The sequence below is a fragment of the Lactuca serriola genome, chromosome 9, assembly GCF_051521515.1.
Source record: "Lactuca serriola cultivar US96UC23 chromosome 9, Lser_US96UC23_V15, whole genome shotgun sequence".
Lineage (NCBI taxonomy): Eukaryota > Viridiplantae > Streptophyta > Magnoliopsida > Asterales > Asteraceae > Lactuca > Lactuca serriola.
In genome coordinates this window covers 80,126,853-80,152,665 of record NC_136416.1, presented here as the reverse complement: position 1 = coordinate 80,152,665, position 25,813 = coordinate 80,126,853, and the positions used below count along the sequence as shown (strand labels likewise).

General features: G+C 39.0%; 2 non-coding genes across 2 annotated transcripts; both read left to right on the top strand.

The window, feature by feature from the left end:
- The first annotated feature begins 17,816 nt into the window (after nt 1-17,816).
- On the top strand, nt 17,817-17,920 carry LOC145077334 (small nucleolar RNA Z107/R87). Its single transcript, XR_013693115.1, has one exon. It is a non-coding gene; the product is annotated as a small nucleolar RNA Z107/R87 (small nucleolar RNA).
- A 71-nt stretch (nt 17,921-17,991) lies between these two features.
- Nucleotides 17,992-18,093, top strand: LOC145077423 (small nucleolar RNA R30/Z108). Its single transcript, XR_013693168.1, has one exon. It is a non-coding gene; the product is annotated as a small nucleolar RNA R30/Z108 (small nucleolar RNA).
- Nucleotides 18,094-25,813: the final 7,720 nt, after the last annotated feature.

Genomic DNA, 25,813 nt, shown 5'->3' with positions numbered 1-25,813 from the left:
ATATTTGGTTAGTTTTAAGCTTTGTTGTTCAATTATAGGTTCAAGCAAGCCAGTTGCATAACGAGACTCTTAAAATCAATAATCAATCGATTGACATGCTCAGCAATCATTGAAATGAGTTAGATTTGTTGCTGTCAGTGTGGCGAATCTAGAAAAATTTCACACAAATCCAATCTATTTACTTCTGTTTATCTTTCTTTGATTGATTAAGAAGGTTGGAGATGATGTCAGGTTATGTCTATGAAGGTTTCATGTATTCTCCTTAACAATCCATTTTTTTTTTTTTTTTTTTTTGTAATTTTTCGACTTTCAAGGCGATTCTTCATTCTAGGTTTATTTAATGATTTCTTCGAACATATTTCTCATGCCTTAAATCTATGCTTATTTTGTAACACCGTAAATTTCAAAACAATTTTTCATTTAAAATAATCGTTTAATTCTTAGAAACACTTGTTTAAAATCTCATTTATAATCGAATTACAAAACATAACTCCATTTCCACTTGCATAGAAAACTAGGATCCTCCAAAACATGACTCTTTCTCTGGTGTGTACAATCAAGCCGGTGCCGTCCCGTGATACTGAAAGAAACCTGAAAAACAAACATAACACAAAACACTGTAAGCACGAAGCTTAGTGAGTTCCCCAAAATACCACACACATAACACATATAAGCCACTCGAGGCCATAACTCTATGGGTCCGTGCACCCAAACTCTGTGAACCCTCAGGTTCTAACTCTGTGAACCTTCCGGTTCCAACTCTAGGAACCCTTCGGTTCCAACTCTGCAAACATGCACAGCATAAATCACATAGAAATAATGCAGTACAACACATAGCATACACATAATATACACACACTAACACATAGCTCTGATTACCTACTCAAGGTAAAGTATAGTGAGAAGACTCACCTGGCAAGCAGAAAGCAGATATCTCCACACTTGAATCTCGAACTCGCCACCGCCTAACACGTAAGGCAAATACTCTCATGACTAAAACTCTCGAGACTAGAATCAACCCTCTCATGGCACCCTCTTAAGGGTAAAAGACTATTTTACCCCTCACTTGGCCCAAAGGCCACATCGCTGACCAAACTCTAAAGTCAACGGTCAACTCTTGGTCAAGGACAAGGTCAAAGTCAACCCCTGACTGACCCTACTCGCCGAGTCAACCCTATGACTCGCCGAGTTCCCATACTCAGAACCTCACTCAATCCGCGACTCAACTCGCCGAGTCCCACAACTCTGAGTCCACTCGCACACAACTCACCGGGTCATCCCTTGACTCGCCGATTCTCGACTCAACCAGAAAATATTGGGACTCTTCGACAAGACTCGCCGAGTCCAAGAACAGACTCGCCGAGTCTAAGGCTATCTTCAACCTACTCGCCGAGTTGTTCATACAACTCGCCGAGTTCCAGGCCATCTTCATCCAACTCGCCGAGTTGTTCTTCCAACTCGTCGAGTCCCAACTCATCTTCAAGCAACTCGTCGAGTCCACCCATGTGACTCGCCGAGTACCACCGGTCTGAATCCATACAGAAGCATTCCATACCATGCAATTGATCCAAAACATAGATCTAGCCTCCTACAACTCATCCATCACGTAAAGTGGCAAACTTTACGCGAATCCAAAGAGATCTATGCATTTTGCACATTAGGGCTAAGGTTTGGGACAAGATAGCTTCATCCAACACTCAATACAGGGACTTTCCTGCATCCCAACTCTTCTCCATTCCAGATCTGAGGTAGCAACCTCAGATCTAACCTCTAGACTCCAATATAACCCAAGATAAGCTTCCCTCAAACCCCAAAATGAAGAAACAAGATAACAACAGCCTAAGAACGAGATATTACCTCAAAAGAACGCCCCAATCTGCAAGGAAACTCGAATCCAAGCAAAGCCCCTTGCTCCACACCTTCAAACTCCCAAACTTTCTTCAACAAAAACTTCTCCAAGCTCCAATCCACTCAACAATGGTGTTTCCTCACGAAATCACGGCTTCTGGAACTCAAGGGATGATAAAGAGGCTGTGAAGGAAACATAATGTTCTTTATATAGGGCTCAACCCCGAGAATTAGGGTTTTCTCCACTCAGCGCCTACTCGCCGAGTCCACCACATTGACTCGCCGAGTCGGCTACTTAACACGCGACCAAATCGCGACTCTACTCGCCGAGTCCATCCATGGACTCGCCGAGTCACTTTTTCCCAAATTACTCTTTTAGCCCTTCAACTCTACTCTTGATATTTTGGGATGTTACAATTCTCCCCTACTTAAATTAGGCTTCGTCCTCGAAGCCTACAACAATTCAACTCCGAAGCTACTCCCACAACGCGCCACCTGGCCTCAACCAGACCAGGTCCCTCAAGGCATACCCATCGAAACTCGAACACACTTTCTCTTTCCTTACGGTGTCCTGACCACCGTCTCGATCCAGGCACCGGATGTACCCTCTGATAATCACACTCAACAACCGAGGATTACCCATGATGCATCACTACCCCAAATCTCAACAATCACTCGACCCATAAGGGCTAGAAAACCATGAAGCTTCGGATCCCCGATCCGAATCCCACTCTACCCATTCCGTGATGACGAAAAGACCCATTCTCAATCTCAGAGCAACTCCCACGAGTTCTCCTCTTGCAATCACATACACATGCTGAACTAGCTCCAACACCCTCAGGTTGGAAAACCCGATACACTGATGATATCCTCAAACATCCCCCCCAGGATGAACCACTGGTACATACCCAATACCCTGATCAGAATCACACTGAGAGTCCAGGACTCTCTCCCTGTATCCCTTCCGAGCCTCCTGGCTCTACACCCGCGGAATCCCTTCCGCGTCCTCAGCAGACATCCCATCATGATGTCATTCCATACCACTGTCACAGACACAGTGTTCAACCCCCATACTCCAAATCATCCATTCTCACTACTACCTTCACTTCTGTGAACCAACACTTCCCCCCGGGGTTACATACCTTTCTCTTCCCTTACCCAGGGAAATCCACTTGACAACCTTGCCACTACTCCATGTATCGCACATGCTCTGGATCTGCTCGCAAGGACTCTCGGGTCCATGCGCTACCTCTCCTCAGCAAATGAGGGTCCGAGACATCCTCCCATACAACAGCTCAAAGGGTGGCATACCAATGCACTAATGATGGCTGTTGATATAGGATAACTCAACCAAGGATAAATACGTGCCGCAACTCCCTCCGAAATCTAATACACATGCCCGAAGCATGACTTCGAGCGTCTGAATCGCTCGCTCGCTCTGAAGTGTCCTCAGACAACATCATGATAAGCTCTAGCTCATTTCTCATATCCCTCTTCGAGACTGAGCACCAGGTCAGCTTTTGACTCCACAGCTGAGCCTCCAAAGGTCACCCATAACATGATCCAAATATCTCACTAACTTCTTCCCCGTGACCACTATCCCTGCCCAGTGACACGTAAGTCACGAAATTCTCTTTTCCTCATGCGAGAAAAATTCAATCCAACCGAGGATCGTCTCAACTCTGATCTCTGGTTTCTGCTGCGCATATCCCTTGCGCATCTCACCGCATCTCCCGACAGAGACGGAGACCCCAGTCTCGCCCCCGATTCAACATCCAGGCTCCAAAAACTCAATACTAGGGCTACTCAAACCCAAAACTCTTCCACATCATACACTGATCGGAGAACATTCCATCATCACATTCTCTTGCCATCTAGTGAGTACTACGGCTCCCCGCAGTATCACAACACCCTCTGACTAGTGAGTACTACGGCTCTCCGCAGTATCACAACACCTTCTGACTAGTGAGTACTACGGCTCCCCGCAGTATCACAACACCCTCTGACTAGTGAGTACTACGGCTCCCCGCAGTATCACAACACCCTCTGACTAGTGAGTACTACGGCTCCCCGCAGTATCACAACACCCTCTGACTAGTGAGTACTACGGCTCCTCACAGTATCACAACACCCTCTGACTAGTGAGTACTACGGCTCCCCGCAGTATCACAACACCCTCTAATTAGTGAGTACTATGGCTCTCCGCAGTATCACAACACCCTCCGACTCCACTAGCTCATGCTCCGCAAACTATCATAGGCAACTACCCATACTCGACTCGAATATGCATCACAGACTCTGGAGGCAATCGACATAACAAATGCCCATCCTTGCGAAGATCCACTCTCTTAAATAATCTCCCTGGATGCCCATACTCGAAGGGCTCCCACTAGATCCATAGCTACCTGATATGCCACAAGTCGTCTCAACTCAAGATTCACGAGTAACTCCGAAATAAAGATATCATACCCGGATACCTCGGAATACCCCAACAGAACATCATAAGATCCTGCCACAACCACTGACCTCCTGCCCCAAGCATCATATAGATACAAAAATACATTTCCTCTGAATCCCATAATTAAATCTGCATTTCTCCCAAATTACAACTCGGGGTATCCAATTTCTCAATTGGAATATGAGAAAACGCTAACGCTACGAAATACGCTGATAATTCTCCGAACCCTTTTTCCACCGCTCAAAATCCAAGCAAGGATACACATCGACCCGGGAGTTGGCTGCCCAATCATTCTCTATCTACTTGCAACAACACTGACCACTAAACACCTGCCGTGGAGACATTCAACCTTCTCAACAAGTACTTCCCGCATTAACTCACTCTGACCCCCTTTCCTCGATCACCGACATCTCTGGTCTCATAATCTCTTACCGCAGATCTCTATACTCCACTTATATCTGCTCTTGACAAATCTCTGCTTTCTTACATACGGTACCCGGTTCTCCCCCACTTAGGGTTCGAACCATCACCAAATAGCACACAACTAACCCACAACTATTTTCACCAGCGAAATCGCACCTGCCCCCGGAAAGTGCTACACAACGCCCGATAATCCCCCCTTAAGGAAATCAATCGACCTCATATACTCTGAACCTCTGATGAACTCCTCAAGAATTTCTCGTCACGACTGCCTCTAGTCGTTCCAAATCTCGTACCAATCTAGTACCAAACAACTCAACTTCTCAATAACATCCCTGGCTCATAGACTGAACCACAAAATCATCGTACCCCTCACCTCAACTCATTAACCAACGCTCCAACACCGGGATCGTCCCAAGAACAGGGACCCACTCCCATATTCAACACCCAACACGGGTAGAAAACTCTCTGCACTGCTAAACTCGACTGAACTCCCCACTGATACCACTACAATACATCCTACTATACTCAAATAGGTGTAGTGTGGTCCTCGACTACCTCAGTCCCAACTGACTGTCTGCTCATGATAAGTCACTGCCTCGCGGCACACATGCTACCTGATACTCTGGGAGAAATCATCACCGATAACGACCTGCAGGGTTTACCCCCAAACCCAAAACTAAAACATCAGGCCTCTCGTGTCTTGCACACGAACATAAATAGCACCACCCACATAGAAGGTGACCTCTCCTCTATCGACTGATTGCTCAACTCAGACCGAAATTCTCCTCTCCCTCTAACTCCTTTCCAAAATACTCTGATAGGCACTCGACTTCCCTCTCGAGGGACGCCTCTCCAAACTCAATCATGGCCTACAGGCCTAAAACCCATAGCGTCCAATCTCTACCTCATCAATCATGACCGGATAACAAGATAATCACAAGCATCATTCACTACGAACCATGGTACTCATCCCATGACATCCCTTCTCAATATGCTCCGGTGTATGGTACCCGAACCATAGCATCACTCCTCAATCTGCTCCGATGTATGGTACTCAACCATAACATCACTCCTCAATCTGATCCGATGTATGATACTCGAACCATAACATCACTCCTCAATACGCTCATTAGAATCTTCAGAATACTCCCTGTATCAAGTATGGGTCCTCTGCTTTCAGTAGTACGGGCCCATACTACCTGCCACATCTACCCATACTTTCTACACGGATTATCCCGGAGCTCCTAAGTAGCTGCTCGACCTTCTAGTTCACCAATTCCGTCGCGCGCTCGCTCCCTAGCGAAATTCTCTACCCTGCCAGTGCACTCATCTGGCTAAGGTTACTCCCTAGGCTCTTCCCAGATTCCCACACTTCTCTGCCATCAGCTGCTGAAGAGCTCCTAATGATGCCAGCCATCTACCTCCTGAATATCGTCATATTCGCTTGGTAGCTGACTCCCATCATCGAGAGTTCCACAAAGCACGAAGCAAGCAGCATTCGAGCATCGAAGAATATATATGACTCACTCTGGGTGATAACTCCGCTTGCTCTGCTCCTCCTCGGAAGTACCACCGAACTCTGCAACTCTTCCCCTCGCGGGCTCTAACTAATCTTTCTCCAAGTACCACAGTACTCATCTTGGTATCTCCCCTAGATTACTCCTCTACTCAAATCCCTTAAAGGATTCCAATCAAATATCCTCACTCATCACATACTCAAAAGCACATCGCATATCACAGAAATTCCTAGGCTAAGGCATCACAAATCAGGCCACTCTAGTCCTAATATATGGAATACCTAGCCTGTCTCTAGCATGCAATAATATCTCATAAAGTGCATCATAAATATCTCATAACACAAAAGTAAGGGTATTTTCGGAAATCACCGTTCGGGCTCTGGCTGATTGTACACACTGCTCTTTCTCGTTTTCTCTTTGAACTCTTATTCGCTTTAGAAAATTATTTCTTTGAAAACCTTTCTCACTTCTTCCTCAGTTTGAGTCCAGAATTACCCGAAGGCGCATCCGAATCCCTCAAACCAAGGCTCTGATACCAACTTGTAACACCGTAAATTTCAAAACAATTTTTCATTTAAAATAATCGTTTAATTCTTAGAAACACTTGTTTAAAATCTCATTTATAATCGAATTACAAAACATAACTCCATTTCCACTTGCATAGAAAACTAGGATCCTCCAAAACATGACTCTTTCTCTGGTGTGTACAATCAAGCCGGTGCCGTCCCGTGATACTGAAAGAAACCTGAAAAACAAACATAACACAAAACACTGTAAGCACGAAGCTTAGTGAGTTCCCCAAAATACCACACACATAACACATATAAGCCACTCGAGGCCATAACTCTATGGGTCCGTGCACCCAAACTCTGTGAACCCTCAGGTTCTAACTCTGTGAACCTTCCGGTTCCAACTCTAGGAACCCTTCGGTTCCAACTCTGCAAACATGCACAGCATAAATCACATAGAAATAATGCAGTACAACACATAGCATACACATAATATACACACACTAACACATAGCTCTGATTACCTACTCAAGGTAAAGTATAGTGAGAAGACTCACCTGGCAAGCAGAAAGCAGATATCTCCACACTTGAATCTCGAACTCGCCACCGCCTAACACGTAAGGCAAATACTCTCATGACTAAAACTCTCGAGACTAGAATCAACCCTCTCATGGCACCCTCTTAAGGGTAAAAGACTATTTTACCCCTCACTTGGCCCAAAGGCCACATCGCTGACCAAACTCTAAAGTCAACGGTCAACTCTTGGTCAAGGACAAGGTCAAAGTCAACCCCTGACTGACCCTACTCGCCGAGTCAACCCTATGACTCGCCGAGTTCCCATACTCAGAACCTCACTCAATCCGCGACTCAACTCGCCGAGTCCCACAACTCTGAGTCCACTCGCACACAACTCACCGGGTCATCCCTTGACTCGCCGATTCTCGACTCAACCAGAAAATATTGGGACTCTTCGACAAGACTCGCCGAGTCCAAGAACAGACTCGCCGAGTCTAAGGCTATCTTCAACCTACTCGCCGAGTTGTTCATACAACTCGCCGAGTTCCAGGCCATCTTCATCCAACTCGCCGAGTTGTTCTTCCAACTCGTCGAGTCCCAACTCATCTTCAAGCAACTCGTCGAGTCCACCCATGTGACTCGCCGAGTACCACCGGTCTGAATCCATACAGAAGCATTCCATACCATGCAATTGATCCAAAACATAGATCTAGCCTCCTACAACTCATCCATCACGTAAAGTGGCAAACTTTACGCGAATCCAAAGAGATCTATGCATTTTGCACATTAGGGCTAAGGTTTGGGACAAGATAGCTTCATCCAACACTCAATACAGGGACTTTCCTGCATCCCAACTCTTCTCCATTCCAGATCTGAGGTAGCAACCTCAGATCTAACCTCTAGACTCCAATATAACCCAAGATAAGCTTCCCTCAAACCCCAAAATGAAGAAACAAGATAACAACAGCCTAAGAACGAGATATTACCTCAAAAGAACGCCCCAATCTGCAAGGAAACTCGAATCCAAGCAAAGCCCCTTGCTCCACACCTTCAAACTCCCAAACTTTCTTCAACAAAAACTTCTCCAAGCTCCAATCCACTCAACAATGGTGTTTCCTCACGAAATCACGGCTTCTGGAACTCAAGGGATGATAAAGAGGCTGTGAAGGAAACATAATGTTCTTTATATAGGGCTCAACCCCGAGAATTAGGGTTTTCTCCACTCAGCGCCTACTCGCCGAGTCCACCACATTGACTCGCCGAGTCGGCTACTTAACACGCGACCAAATCGCGACTCTACTCGCCGAGTCCATCCATGGACTCGCCGAGTCACTTTTTCCCAAATTACTCTTTTAGCCCTTCAACTCTACTCTTGATATTTTGGGATGTTACAATTCTCCCCTACTTAAATTAGGCTTCGTCCTCGAAGCCTACAACAATTCAACTCCGAAGCTACTCCCACAACGCGCCACCTGGCCTCAACCAGACCAGGTCCCTCAAGGCATACCCATCGAAACTCGAACACACTTTCTCTTTCCTTACGGTGTCCTGACCACCGTCTCGATCCAGGCACCGGATGTACCCTCTGATAATCACACTCAACAACCGAGGATTACCCATGATGCATCACTACCCCAAATCTCAACAATCACTCGACCCATAAGGGCTAGAAAACCATGAAGCTTCGGATCCCCGATCCGAATCCCACTCTACCCATTCCGTGATGACGAAAAGACCCATTCTCAATCTCAGAGCAACTCCCACGAGTTCTCCTCTTGCAATCACATACACATGCTGAACTAGCTCCAACACCCTCAGGTTGGAAAACCCGATACACTGATGATATCCTCAAACATCCCCCCCAGGATGAACCACTGGTACATACCCAATACCCTGATCAGAATCACACTGAGAGTCCAGGACTCTCTCCCTGTATCCCTTCCGAGCCTCCTGGCTCTACACCCGCGGAATCCCTTCCGCGTCCTCAGCAGACATCCCATCATGATGTCATTCCATACCACTGTCACAGACACAGTGTTCAACCCCCATACTCCAAATCATCCATTCTCACTACTACCTTCACTTCTGTGAACCAACACTTCCCCCCGGGGTTACATACCTTTCTCTTCCCTTACCCAGGGAAATCCACTTGACAACCTTGCCACTACTCCATGTATCGCACATGCTCTGGATCTGCTCGCAAGGACTCTCGGGTCCATGCGCTACCTCTCCTCAGCAAATGAGGGTCCGAGACATCCTCCCATACAACAGCTCAAAGGGTGGCATACCAATGCACTAATGATGGCTGTTGATATAGGATAACTCAACCAAGGATAAATACGTGCCGCAACTCCCTCCGAAATCTAATACACATGCCCGAAGCATGACTTCGAGCGTCTGAATCGCTCGCTCGCTCTGAAGTGTCCTCAGACAACATCATGATAAGCTCTAGCTCATTTCTCATATCCCTCTTCGAGACTGAGCACCAGGTCAGCTTTTGACTCCACAGCTGAGCCTCCAAAGGTCACCCATAACATGATCCAAATATCTCACTAACTTCTTCCCCGTGACCACTATCCCTGCCCAGTGACACGTAAGTCACGAAATTCTCTTTTCCTCATGCGAGAAAAATTCAATCCAACCGAGGATCGTCTCAACTCTGATCTCTGGTTTCTGCTGCGCATATCCCTTGCGCATCTCACCGCATCTCCCGACAGAGACGGAGACCCCAGTCTCGCCCCCGATTCAACATCCAGGCTCCAAAAACTCAATACTAGGGCTACTCAAACCCAAAACTCTTCCACATCATACACTGATCGGAGAACATTCCATCATCACATTCTCTTGCCATCTAGTGAGTACTACGGCTCCCCGCAGTATCACAACACCCTCTGACTAGTGAGTACTACGGCTCTCCGCAGTATCACAACACCTTCTGACTAGTGAGTACTACGGCTCCCCGCAGTATCACAACACCCTCTGACTAGTGAGTACTACGGCTCCCCGCAGTATCACAACACCCTCTGACTAGTGAGTACTACGGCTCCCCGCAGTATCACAACACCCTCTGACTAGTGAGTACTACGGCTCCTCACAGTATCACAACACCCTCTGACTAGTGAGTACTACGGCTCCCCGCAGTATCACAACACCCTCTAATTAGTGAGTACTATGGCTCTCCGCAGTATCACAACACCCTCCGACTCCACTAGCTCATGCTCCGCAAACTATCATAGGCAACTACCCATACTCGACTCGAATATGCATCACAGACTCTGGAGGCAATCGACATAACAAATGCCCATCCTTGCGAAGATCCACTCTCTTAAATAATCTCCCTGGATGCCCATACTCGAAGGGCTCCCACTAGATCCATAGCTACCTGATATGCCACAAGTCGTCTCAACTCAAGATTCACGAGTAACTCCGAAATAAAGATATCATACCCGGATACCTCGGAATACCCCAACAGAACATCATAAGATCCTGCCACAACCACTGACCTCCTGCCCCAAGCATCATATAGATACAAAAATACATTTCCTCTGAATCCCATAATTAAATCTGCATTTCTCCCAAATTACAACTCGGGGTATCCAATTTCTCAATTGGAATATGAGAAAACGCTAACGCTACGAAATACGCTGATAATTCTCCGAACCCTTTTTCCACCGCTCAAAATCCAAGCAAGGATACACATCGACCCGGGAGTTGGCTGCCCAATCATTCTCTATCTACTTGCAACAACACTGACCACTAAACACCTGCCGTGGAGACATTCAACCTTCTCAACAAGTACTTCCCGCATTAACTCACTCTGACCCCCTTTCCTCGATCACCGACATCTCTGGTCTCATAATCTCTTACCGCAGATCTCTATACTCCACTTATATCTGCTCTTGACAAATCTCTGCTTTCTTACATACGGTACCCGGTTCTCCCCCACTTAGGGTTCGAACCATCACCAAATAGCACACAACTAACCCACAACTATTTTCACCAGCGAAATCGCACCTGCCCCCGGAAAGTGCTACACAACGCCCGATAATCCCCCCTTAAGGAAATCAATCGACCTCATATACTCTGAACCTCTGATGAACTCCTCAAGAATTTCTCGTCACGACTGCCTCTAGTCGTTCCAAATCTCGTACCAATCTAGTACCAAACAACTCAACTTCTCAATAACATCCCTGGCTCATAGACTGAACCACAAAATCATCGTACCCCTCACCTCAACTCATTAACCAACGCTCCAACACCGGGATCGTCCCAAGAACAGGGACCCACTCCCATATTCAACACCCAACACGGGTAGAAAACTCTCTGCACTGCTAAACTCGACTGAACTCCCCACTGATACCACTACAATACATCCTACTATACTCAAATAGGTGTAGTGTGGTCCTCGACTACCTCAGTCCCAACTGACTGTCTGCTCATGATAAGTCACTGCCTCGCGGCACACATGCTACCTGATACTCTGGGAGAAATCATCACCGATAACGACCTGCAGGGTTTACCCCCAAACCCAAAACTAAAACATCAGGCCTCTCGTGTCTTGCACACGAACATAAATAGCACCACCCACATAGAAGGTGACCTCTCCTCTATCGACTGATTGCTCAACTCAGACCGAAATTCTCCTCTCCCTCTAACTCCTTTCCAAAATACTCTGATAGGCACTCGACTTCCCTCTCGAGGGACGCCTCTCCAAACTCAATCATGGCCTACAGGCCTAAAACCCATAGCGTCCAATCTCTACCTCATCAATCATGACCGGATAACAAGATAATCACAAGCATCATTCACTACGAACCATGGTACTCATCCCATGACATCCCTTCTCAATATGCTCCGGTGTATGGTACCCGAACCATAGCATCACTCCTCAATCTGCTCCGATGTATGGTACTCAACCATAACATCACTCCTCAATCTGATCCGATGTATGATACTCGAACCATAACATCACTCCTCAATACGCTCATTAGAATCTTCAGAATACTCCCTGTATCAAGTATGGGTCCTCTGCTTTCAGTAGTACGGGCCCATACTACCTGCCACATCTACCCATACTTTCTACACGGATTATCCCGGAGCTCCTAAGTAGCTGCTCGACCTTCTAGTTCACCAATTCCGTCGCGCGCTCGCTCCCTAGCGAAATTCTCTACCCTGCCAGTGCACTCATCTGGCTAAGGTTACTCCCTAGGCTCTTCCCAGATTCCCACACTTCTCTGCCATCAGCTGCTGAAGAGCTCCTAATGATGCCAGCCATCTACCTCCTGAATATCGTCATATTCGCTTGGTAGCTGACTCCCATCATCGAGAGTTCCACAAAGCACGAAGCAAGCAGCATTCGAGCATCGAAGAATATATATGACTCACTCTGGGTGATAACTCCGCTTGCTCTGCTCCTCCTCGGAAGTACCACCGAACTCTGCAACTCTTCCCCTCGCGGGCTCTAACTAATCTTTCTCCAAGTACCACAGTACTCATCTTGGTATCTCCCCTAGATTACTCCTCTACTCAAATCCCTTAAAGGATTCCAATCAAATATCCTCACTCATCACATACTCAAAAGCACATCGCATATCACAGAAATTCCTAGGCTAAGGCATCACAAATCAGGCCACTCTAGTCCTAATATATGGAATACCTAGCCTGTCTCTAGCATGCAATAATATCTCATAAAGTGCATCATAAATATCTCATAACACAAAAGTAAGGGTATTTTCGGAAATCACCGTTCGGGCTCTGGCTGATTGTACACACTGCTCTTTCTCGTTTTCTCTTTGAACTCTTATTCGCTTTAGAAAATTATTTCTTTGAAAACCTTTCTCACTTCTTCCTCAGTTTGAGTCCAGAATTACCCGAAGGCGCATCCGAATCCCTCAAACCAAGGCTCTGATACCAACTTGTAACACCGTAAATTTCAAAACAATTTTTCATTTAAAATAATCGTTTAATTCTTAGAAACACTTGTTTAAAATCTCATTTATAATCGAATTACAAAACATAACTCCATTTCCACTTGCATAGAAAACTAGGATCCTCCAAAACATGACTCTTTCTCTGGTGTGTACAATCAAGCCGGTGCCGTCCCGTGATACTGAAAGAAACCTGAAAAACAAACATAACACAAAACACTGTAAGCACGAAGCTTAGTGAGTTCCCCAAAATACCACACACATAACACATATAAGCCACTCGAGGCCATAACTCTATGGGTCCGTGCACCCAAACTCTGTGAACCCTCAGGTTCTAACTCTGTGAACCTTCCGGTTCCAACTCTAGGAACCCTTCGGTTCCAACTCTGCAAACATGCACAGCATAAATCACATAGAAATAATGCAGTACAACACATAGCATACACATAATATACACACACTAACACATAGCTCTGATTACCTACTCAAGGTAAAGTATAGTGAGAAGACTCACCTGGCAAGCAGAAAGCAGATATCTCCACACTTGAATCTCGAACTCGCCACCGCCTAACACGTAAGGCAAATACTCTCATGACTAAAACTCTCGAGACTAGAATCAACCCTCTCATGGCACCCTCTTAAGGGTAAAAGACTATTTTACCCCTCACTTGGCCCAAAGGCCACATCGCTGACCAAACTCTAAAGTCAACGGTCAACTCTTGGTCAAGGACAAGGTCAAAGTCAACCCCTGACTGACCCTACTCGCCGAGTCAACCCTATGACTCGCCGAGTTCCCATACTCAGAACCTCACTCAATCCGCGACTCAACTCGCCGAGTCACCCCGAGACTCGCCGAGTCCCACAACTCTGAGTCCACTCGCACACAACTCACCGGGTCATCCCTTGACTCGCCGATTCTCGACTCAACCAGAAAATATTGGGACTCTTCGACAAGACTCGCCGAGTCCAAGAACAGACTCGCCGAGTCTAAGGCTATCTTCAACCTACTCGCCGAGTTGTTCATACAACTCGCCGAGTTCCAGGCCATCTTCATCCAACTCGCCGAGTTGTTCTTCCAACTCGTCGAGTCCCAACTCATCTTCAAGCAACTCGTCGAGTCCACCCATGTGACTCGCCGAGTACCACCGGTCTGAATCCATACAGAAGCATTCCATACCATGCAATTGATCCAAAACATAGATCTAGCCTCCTACAACTCATCCATCACGTAAAGTGGCAAACTTTACGCGAATCCAAAGAGATCTATGCATTTTGCACATTAGGGCTAAGGTTTGGGACAAGATAGCTTCATCCAACACTCAATACAGGGACTTTCCTGCATCCCAACTCTTCTCCATTCCAGATCTGAGGTAGCAACCTCAGATCTAACCTCTAGACTCCAATATAACCCAAGATAAGCTTCCCTCAAACCCCAAAATGAAGAAACAAGATAACAACAGCCTAAGAACGAGATATTACCTCAAAAGAACGCCCCAATCTGCAAGGAAACTCGAATCCAAGCAAAGCCCCTTGCTCCACACCTTCAAACTCCCAAACTTTCTTCAACAAAAACTTCTCCAAGCTCCAATCCACTCAACAATGGTGTTTCCTCACGAAATCACGGCTTCTGGAACTCAAGGGATGATAAAGAGGCTGTGAAGGAAACATAATGTTCTTTATATAGGGCTCAACCCCGAGAATTAGGGTTTTCTCCACTCAGCGCCTACTCGCCGAGTCCACCACATTGACTCGCCGAGTCGGCTACTTAACACGCGACCAAATCGCGACTCTACTCGCCGAGTCCATCCATGGACTCGCCGAGTCACTTTTTCCCAAATTACTCTTTTAGCCCTTCAACTCTACTCTTGATATTTTGGGATGTTACATATTTTGTTGACATTCGCATAATACCTAGGTTTGCAATATTTTTCTTATTGGGGACATTTTATTTTGACATAACAGGTTAAAGCAAGCCCCCAACTGCAATTTCTTTTATCTTCATGACATGAATTTCTTTTATCTTCATGACATGGTGGGCATTCTTGCAATGATTTATGAGTGGCCATTTGAAGAAACATGTGAATTCTATAGAGAGGTGTGAATCTCTTTAAGGAAAATATGTTGGATTAAGAAATATTGTGTTATGTATTTGTTGGGTGTTGTATGGTTCTTCATATTACATCTCATATTCTCAATACTCTTTAGTTTGATCTCTACATTTTTAAAGGTTGCAATTTCAATGCATTTACATGGAAATGGAAACTTGGGTTTGCTTTTATTGTTTACTATCAAATGAATATAAGCAAATAATTAGCTAATAAAGGAACTCATCAAAGAGGCTAAAAAGCATTTACTTTCATTTATCTGTTAAATGTAACAAATAACAATCACATCATGCTTTCATTATATTAATACAAAACCATAGGGCATGGTATGGTTTTCAGGTGGAAGCTTCGCAACAGAATAACGATCCAAGATATTGTCATTCTCTTGGGACATTATAACTTTACATGGAAATATATTAATATGAAACATAATTTTGTCTTTTTAATGTCATTTTTGATGCAATATTATGTAGAGGTTTTTAGACACAGATATTACATGTTTCTATACAATATAAATATAACTGATTTGTTAAATTTGTAAAACAAGTGACTAATGTTCGTGGTGGTGTTTCCCAGATAGGGTATGATTTGGATTCAATAAATAAAATGATTCCTGGTTTGGTGAGTATTTTTTTCAAATTGTATAAAGCTTTTGTTAATTCACATTTTCTGTTTTTTTTTATAAAATTTGGATTTTATTAATTAGTTTGTAGAATGAAAAGATAATGACATTGGAAGAAAAAGAAATAGGGTTTAGGTCATTTTTGGTCACTTAACTTTTGGTTTTGTGCTCATTTGGTAACTTAACTCTTTTTAAGTTTTGAATGGTTATCAAACTTTTGCCTTTGTGCTCAATTAGTCACTTAACTTTTAGTTTGGTCACATTTAGTCACCTAACTTTTAAAATTGTGCTCATTTAGTCACTAAACTTTTAAATTTCTTTAAAAGTTTGGTGACTAAATGAGCAAAATTTTAAAAGTTAGGTGACCAAATGAGCACAAATCTAAAAGTTAAGTGACTAAATGTGACCAAACCAAAAGTTAAGTGACTAAATTAGCACAAAGTTAAAAATTTGATGACCTTTTAAAACATAAAAATAATTAAGTGACCAAATAAGCACAAAACCAAAAGTTAAGTGACCAAAAATAATCTAAACCCAAAAAAATATGACTAATCTTGGAGTGTAGTACCTTTGCAATATGGCTGATGGAAACAAGTTATTTGTCACGACAAAGATTTGTTTGACTTTTTTTTTATAATTCATTTAATGGAATATTTTTCGGTTCTTAATTTTATTTTAACTATAACTATAGAAACAGTTTAAGCTTGTTGGCAAGTCGTTTGATGGTCATCTCTCATCTGGTGGAATTCTCTGGCTTGATGTTACTTTTGGCAAGTTCATGGAAAATCTCATTGAGAAGGAAATACATAAATGTTCCCACAACAATAACCTTTTGTCTTGGTTGCATTGTCAATTTTTACGAGCTTGGAATGGTAAAACAATAAGAAAATTTAATTTTTTAATGGATGTCTTTATAATTTTAATTCAACTACCTGTTAATAATGCAAATTTTCTATAATCTTAATATAACTATTTGTTACACGCTATGCCAAAAATTAACACATTACATGGGATGCTCTATTGTTCATGTATTATTATTGCATTACCTTGCTTTAAATTTTAAATAAAATAATGTTATCTCCATTATTGATTGTTGGTGTTCTTCTTTTGTTTTTCAATTTTTATAATTATATATCTTATTATACAACATAATAATTTTATCATAAATCTAGATATAAAAAAAGTTGCTCATATTTTAAAACACATTGGCAAATTAGTTTAAGTAAACAATTATATGGTTATGGACAAAACATCTAAGTTTCTAAAAAAATAAATGTTTGCAAATGTATTATTAATTGTACTTAGAAAATTTATCCAATTATAATATTTATTTTCAAAATTATTTTATGAGGATATTGTAATGTGAAAAGTAACGAATTTTTATCACTCAACGGAAATCATCTTAAGAACCTAATTTTATTTGAGATCGAAGAAATTTTGCTTTATAACAGTTTCGGCTTAAAAATATACTATATAAAAGTCTAAACAAAAATTATATCTTATTAATTTAATAAAATTTTATAAATATTTAACTTTTCATTACTATCTTTAATTATCAATATTTATTTACCCGTGGTTTCCACGTTGTTGTAACCTAGTTAGTTTTATAAACCCTAATTTCTAGTTAAATAATAATAGGTAAAAAGTAAAAGAAGAGTAAACACAAATAAAAATAAAAGTGAGAGGTATATAGAAAACAACACACCCGACCCGTCAGTCTACAAAATAAGCCCAGCAACAGTCTTATAAACCCTAATTTCATAGCCTATATACACACATCCAACCTCCATTCTCTCAATAGATCGCCGCTTCTATCTTTTTTCCTTTTTATGTTCTAGCTTTCCACTGCTTCTTTGTTTTTGTTTTGATTCTTGAAAATTATTGATTGAAAGATCGCGGTGATGACTCGGAAATTCAAGCTCAACAGACCGGAATGCAGGCATCTCTCTTTCGAGATTTGTTTGCGTGTCGATAATCCCGCTGAACTGAGCGATCTTTCTTTTACATTTAAAATTTTCTATTTTTTAATTCTGTTTTGAATTTCTTGATTTGTTTTGGCAAATGAAAGATGTTACGATGAGGATTCAAAGCTCCCTCTTCTGATTTCTTAGTTGAGGAAACTCTGCTGGCAGAATCGAACCAAATTAAACTTCATGCCTTCTGAGTAAACTCTTTCGCCGATTTAATATATTTAAATCACGTCTATTTCATAATCAACTTCGTAATAATATTATTGAAACATTTCGTTGTTTTAAAGATTGATTTGTTAAAATTAGGTTATGTTTTGATCTATTTGTTGATGCGCAGCCCTTAAGATCGCCTTCCAATTAGCTAAATGGAAGCGTTTTGAGTCATAGCTACGCTATATCAAATCTGATGCGTACATGTATATGTATGTATCAATTTCAAGGTTTCTCTTTAGGGTTTTCCTTTCGAGAATCTTTTATCCTAGAAGAATAAAATTAATTCGAAGCGAATTCATTGTTATTTAAATCTATAACGTGCTTAATTTTTTGAAACTCTTTTACGATGATTTATTATCGTTTTGGTGTTTCAGATTCTTAAGGGGTTTGGATTTTTGATGAAAGCTTCGGTTTTTTCTTATGGGAAACATCATTGTTTTTACTTTTATGTGTTCTGTTTATTCATTTGTTTACTTATTCAGATTAAAATTTCGTTTTGAATAAAATAATGTTGATTGTTTTTTGGTAATTGCAAGAATGAGGAGAAACTTTTTTTGGGAAAGCAGTAATTGCTCGATGATTATTACCATTAAAGCTTATTGATATTCTGACTTGCCTTCGCCAATAATTTAATTAAAAAAATTCTAAGGGTTTGTTATAGATTATAATTCAACACCCACTTCGATTGATAATCTGTGTTCGCAAGATATTTGCAATTGGTTCGTATCATTTATTTAAACAGAGAAATCGCGGTTGAGAATCTACTTGTGGTTACTGATTCGAGCATCCATAATTCTGTCTTAACCGCGTTTCTCTGTTTAAATTGATGGTTTGGATCACCTTCGATAAGGTAGCGGTATAAGGAGTTGAGAGTTCAACTAACGTTTATATTGATATAACGTGTTATTTTAAATTGTTTTTTCAAACAATTTTCTGTTTACATTTTAAAAGACTCAGTTTATCTCATTGGTTCATTGAAGAAGCCTATTCATTTTCATCCACTAAACTCTTACACTTGTAAAAACAAAGTAGAATTTCAATTTTATTTTACAATCGTTGTAATATTTTTTCGAATATTATTTAAAATTTTACTGACTGTTTAAAATTTATATGTTAAAAGGCATTTTTTTATATATTGGTTACTCATACAATTCCAATATCTATAAAGCATCTACCTGTAGCATATTTTGTTACTATCTTACGTTGAATATGCAAAAGTAATGCAGTGATTATGACCTTTTATCTTCGTACAATTTCAAAAGTTAGATCTAGCAAATATGTATTTTCTTTAGTCTGTCAAATATGTTGTATTTAATAAATGCCTAGTTTGTAATCATGCTTTGTGACCTATCTAATAAAATCAATTCAAAATTTCTACCACAAGTTGCTGAAGTTGATCTTATATATTTGCCCAACAGCAGCTTATTGTCGATGTGCGTGTCTATATATATGTATGTAAATTACAAATATTTCTGTACATCTTAGATCTTGGTATTTCCAACAGCAGCTTATTGTCGATGTGTCTATATATATATATATATATATGTATATGTATGTATGTATGTAAATTACAAATAGTCATATACATTACGAAAGTAATTAAAATTCTCTTAAATTTTATTCCTTTTATTTTTTTACTTATATTAATTAAACGGACAATTTTTAAATTAATTTCATTAAATGTGTCAATAAATTTAAATTAATTTCATTAAATATTTTAATATATGTGACATGTCAATATTTGATATGATATGGGAGGAAGATAAGTAGAAGTAAATTATAGAATTGTATATAATTTCTCATTTAATTTTATTGTAGAATGGTATTTAATTTTTCATGTCATTTTCTTTTGGTAGTTTTGAATAAATGTTTTTTTATTTGTTATTTTCTCTTTTTTATATAGCATTTTATAGTTGCATCTCAATTAAATAGCCAATAAATTATAATATTCCTACTCATATACTATTTAATATAGTATTTAATATGTTTTTTTAATATCATATTTAAATAAAATTTTATTTAAAATTTTATATTATGTATTTTGTTTTATCAAATCTGTAACAAATAGTTTCTAATATAAACTTAATAAAGACAGTTAAGAAAAGCGCAAAACACCTTAAAAGAACCGAAGTTGATTTTATTTTTCTAAAAGTATTTTAGAAAGTGGAAATGATTTGTACAAAATAGTCTTATTTGTACATAACATTTTATGCTTAATAGAGTGTACAATACAACAAATTAAACCATAAATTGTCGTGTAAGGAGTAATTTTGTTGTGTACTAATCAGTCACTTTAGAAGTCTTTTCTTTTCTTAGTATATTGCTTAGTAAAGTAGAAATAGAAACAGCAGTTAGCCTTCCTTAATTGGCAATGCCAATTTTAAATAAGAAAAATAATAAACCGGTGATTTTCGAATATTCGTTATGATAAGCATGATAACACTCTTAATAACATTTGAGATATTTTACGGTAACTTCAACTATTATTTAAGCCGATATAAATAAACATTGCTAGATCTGATTTTATAAAAATGTAGAAAGAAGAAATAGACAGGAATAACGTAATTGATTGAAATTATTCAAAATTAGATATATTTTTAACGCTTGCTTTGTGGCCCATCTCATGATTTGTGGGGTTTACATCCAAATTGTTTTATGTATCGTTGTATGAGGACCCTAATTGTTTGATTATTTTCGTGTCAGAGGGGTATGTATAGTTGAGTATAGTTCGGGAATTAACATTCAACTTTAAAACAATCTTTATCTGTTTTCTAATTATTTGATTTGATGATGATTATACATGAAAACCCGAACCGAACAGAATTAAGCCCAAACAAACAAATTGATTCGGTTTTTTGGTATTTATAATGAGTTTATTTTGTTTTCGAGTTATTTTGTCTGGGTTATCTAAATAAGCATTTGGTTCTAAAATCCTGTCTTGTAATGAAAATTTACTTTTTAATTATATTTTTCTTGTTACACTAAATGACCTATATTCAATTGTATTTTTGGTTGTTTGGATTTTATGTTTTTACATTTCATGAATAGTTAATTTATGTTTACATTTTTACTATATAAATACTAACATTTTTTTTTTGCATATTTGTAACAATTTTCTATACCTTGCATTATTTTTTATTAACAAATTTGTTTCTCTAAAGGATTTGTTATGAAATCATAAGATGCAAAAGTCATATAAAATACAATATGTATAACGATATTGTAAATTTTATTTCGGTTATAGAATTCTATTACATTTTATTTGGATCTTTTCGGTTATATTATCTTCTTGTATATGTTATTCGGAAAACAACCAAATCAAACCAATTAATACATAACCAAACCTGAATTGGTTATTTGGAAGGATGAAGCTTGGGTGAAACTAAGTGGAGGTCTGAACCGACTGATGTTGAAAAATCAGCGGAAGAGTTGTGGTTAGGGGTGAAATGCCGCTCGAACCCAGAGCTGAGTACGTGGTTTTGATCATGTGTTTTCACTTTGCAAATGCAACCGAGATCTTTGGAAGTGGATTCGTGATTTAGGGAAGTTTAGAAATGTTATTAGAGATCTAGTTAGTGTGGAAGTTGATCTGAATTTCAATTGGGTTAGGTCGGCTTCTTCTTATGCTGCATGACCATATTCAAAACAAAATCTTTTAAGGTTAACTTTTACTCTTCTCTTTTGTTGATTTGAAAGGCTATAAACATGATTTTTTAACCGATTTAGTTTCAATAGGTTGGTGTATTTGGTAGTTCCTCATTGTAGCCTCTTGCTAGAGTTGTTTTACTTGTTCTAAAAAAAACTTAAATAAGTAATTTTGTGGCAAAAGGTGATAAGTTTATCATTTGAAACGGTTGTGGAAGATGGCTACCATACTGGATCCAAGGCTATGTATATAGGCCTGACAATCTTGTCGTGTTCGGGTTGGCGTGTTGCTGGTTGGCGGGTCAAAGTATACCAACCCAAACACGACCCATTTAAATATACAGGTCACGGGTTGGCGGGTTTGGAACATAAACCCATATATGACCCACCAACCCATTTATTTATACGGTTTCACAAGTTGGCGGGTTCGTGGGTCCAAATTTTAGATATTTAAGTCATAAACATCCAAATGAAAATTAAAAACATTCATAGAAAATGTTACAGACTTAGCCTTATAGGTTACGACTTATGACCTTAGACCATCCACCACGAGTAATAATGTCAAAACAATCAAATGGTCTATGAATAAATGGTATATATATTATATAATACTTATTAAATATTAATACCTGATATATAAATACATTTAAAAATATAATAATTTTTTTATTAAGAATATAAACGGGTTGGCGGGTCAACCCGTTTATTTTTGAGAAACCCATATATGACCCGTTTAATAAATGAGTTGGCGGGTTGACGGGTTAACGGGTTGGCGGGTTGAAAAACTCAACCCAAACCCATTTATTTTGTGTCGTGTCGCGGGTCGTGTCGCGTGTCGTGTCGAGAATTGCCAGCCCTATATGTATATCGTTTATTTTTTTATTGTAATTTGAGTTTGTTGTGTTTTATATTTCTAACATGTAGCAAAGATCTGTCATTTTAAGCTGCCAAAACTTAGATAAAACCATTTTTTTAGTTGACAAAATGCTAGAATATTAGCTTCCAAAATTATGTAAAATTTGTAAATTTGTAGTTGCTAAAAGTTTAGGTTTTAAGCTTCAAAATTTATTCAAAAATAAGTTCTTTTTTATTTTAGCTCAAAAGACGACATTTTTTAATCAAAAGAAAACTTTTAATAAAAATGTGTTATAAATTTCTTTAGCCATTGTACGTACCAATTAAAAAAGAGTCCAGGTTATTTAGCTTTTAAGTAATTAAATTTAATTAGAAGTGTTTCACCATAAGTTCTAGGGTTAACCGTTTCCAAATAACTGGAACAATATTTTAATACTATTTTAATTAACCCCAACCGGCTTGGAACGAATACTCTTCACAAGTCGGTACATATTTTAATACTATATATAATAGATCATGTATCTAGATATATAAATATTTAGGTTGTGTTTGACACGTCACTGTTAACTGATAAGCTAGTTTATTTTTCTAAGTTTATTTATTTATTATTTTTTTTATGTTGTGTTTGACAAGCCAAAAAGTAGTTAATAAGCTAACTTTTTAAAAACCCACTTCGATTAGCTTTTTGGGCTGTGTTTGTAGCGCCACAGCTAACTGAAAAACTAACTTATTTTTCGAGTTTTTTTAAGTTGTCATGTTTGGCAAGCCAAAAAGTAGCTTATAAGCTAGTTTATACGCTAACTTTTTAAGAAACTACTTAGACTAGCTTTTTAGGAGCTTTTTAAAAAATTTTCAAATATACCCCTTAATTAATTATAAAAACAGATTATTTTAAATGTCATTTTATGTCATTTCATATTTTTCAGCTAGATTTTCAATTAGTTTTACCAAACATCATTTTTTATCAGCTAACTTTTTATTTAACAGCTAGATTTTCACATATCAGCTACTTTTCAGCTAACAACTAGCTTTTCAGCTAACAACTAGCTTTTTAGCTTGTATGCCAAACATAGCCTTAGTAGTTTTTATTTTTATTTTTAAAATATACCTGTTAATAAATTATAGAAACACATTTTCTTAAATGTTTGTTTATGTGATTTTATAGCTTTCAGCTAATTTTATCAAACATCAATTTTTATCAGCTATCTTTTTATTTAACAACTAGCTTTTCAGCTGTTAGTCAGCTTTTCAGCTAATAGTTAGCTTTTCAGCTAGTACGCCAAACGTAGCATTAGTTTTGAATTTTGGAATACATTTCACCAATGTCAAATACAAAAACAAGTATAATCACAATACTTTTATTTTCTCAAACATTTCACATAATTTTTTAACATTAAAAACCATAAAAATTGTGATCTAACTAGTATAACAAGATTGCATCATTTTCTCATCATTATATATTAAAAAAATTATTTAACAATATCAATCATATTTTTCTTTCTAATATTTAATTTTGGAAAAACATAATGTAAAATAGAAATATTTCTCACAACATCTACATAAATATGTTAAACGTGAAAGAAAACGTAAATATAAATGTAAAAAAAGAAATATGGAATTTTTGTTACAAATTATTGGTTGTGGAGACCAACAAATGAAAAGGGGTATGGAATAATTCACTTACACCCTCACAATGTAGAGATGAACGTTAGGACCAAAAGCCGATAACAATTAAAACAAATAATCATTATTGATATGGTCTTCGATTATTATAAGATTGCCTTAATCGGTATTCAAGTAAACCAATATCATAAGCACTTATTCCAGGGTTAACCGTTTCCAAATAACAGGAAACGAAACTTGAAGGGAGTTTATTCAAACATGGTGTACACGTACGGTGGGAAGAAGGATCTGCCTCACTTGGCTCTCTCCTTGTGCATTCACTGTGGAAGATGAGAAAAAATCAATTAAAACAAAATCGGACTCCTCCCCTTAAGTCACTTAAGGATAGACAACTTTGTGCTTGCATAAAATCAGGAAAATGATATGGAATTATGGATTTCCTTATTTTAAATGGCTACACAATCGTTTAAGTGCCTCGTCTTTAATTTTTTCTCTCAATCCATAACTTCAAGAAAGAACACAAATGACAAACCCTTTGATTTATGCTTCCGCTGCTACTACTATGTTATTCCAGTGCTTGCTCATTCTATTGCAAGTTTTGTTTAATAAATTTGAAGTTATAGCAACCAACTGACTCTTAGTCTAAGTAACAAACTCAATTGGGTTTTCAGTTTTAGGGTTTCACTTTTGTCAAATCGATTTGGTGATGGTTCCTCTGCATCTACATTTGATGCCCTTTCTTTCATTTGCTTTAAGATTTGGAATTTAATGTTTTTTTATTGAATTTAAGGAGACTGGGCAATCTTTTAGGGCATATGAAAAGGGGAGAAGAAGGTAATAGTATATAACTTTAATGGTTTTACTTTTATTGTAATTAAATTTATCATCTCATTCAATCTTTCTCCTTTTGTCGAATACTTTTTGTCGTATCCTCGTACTTTGCCTTATAGGTTAATCCTAGGCAGTAACCGTCACTCCATCATACTCGCATACATTTTCTCATATTTTGGTCAGGTGTAGCTGCCTTGCTGAGGTAATTTTCCTTGTTATCCTTGGAATGGTGTTACATTCAATAACATGCCTGATCTACCCTAAATCGTAGCTAAGTTAATTTGCATTTAATCAATTTCATTTGCAAAAGATCAATTACCTTACCATTTTTCATATGTGCACGCGACGTATTTGTAGAAATGTGAAGATCCCCATTTAAATCATTACTCATAGTCAACAATGATGAGTCTTTTGATTTTTCAAATTCCAATTTACTGTAGAACTTAGGAAAGTTGTTACACTTTAAAGATTGGTCATCTATTATGTTGAGGTCTTCGAGTAAAGTAACTACGTTTATGATTTCCTTGTAATTTACGTTAAAGGTTAAATCTTTTATTGGTATTCATATATAATTATTTACTCTACCTTGACACATGTTTGAATTATACTATTATTCTATTTCTACAATTCTTTTTTGCTTTTGTAGCCACAATAAGAAAATGGTGATAAATGTAAGTAGTAATTGATTATTTGTATTCTATTATGATTTGTATGTTTTCACCTTTAAGTTTCCTTTTTAATCACTAACATT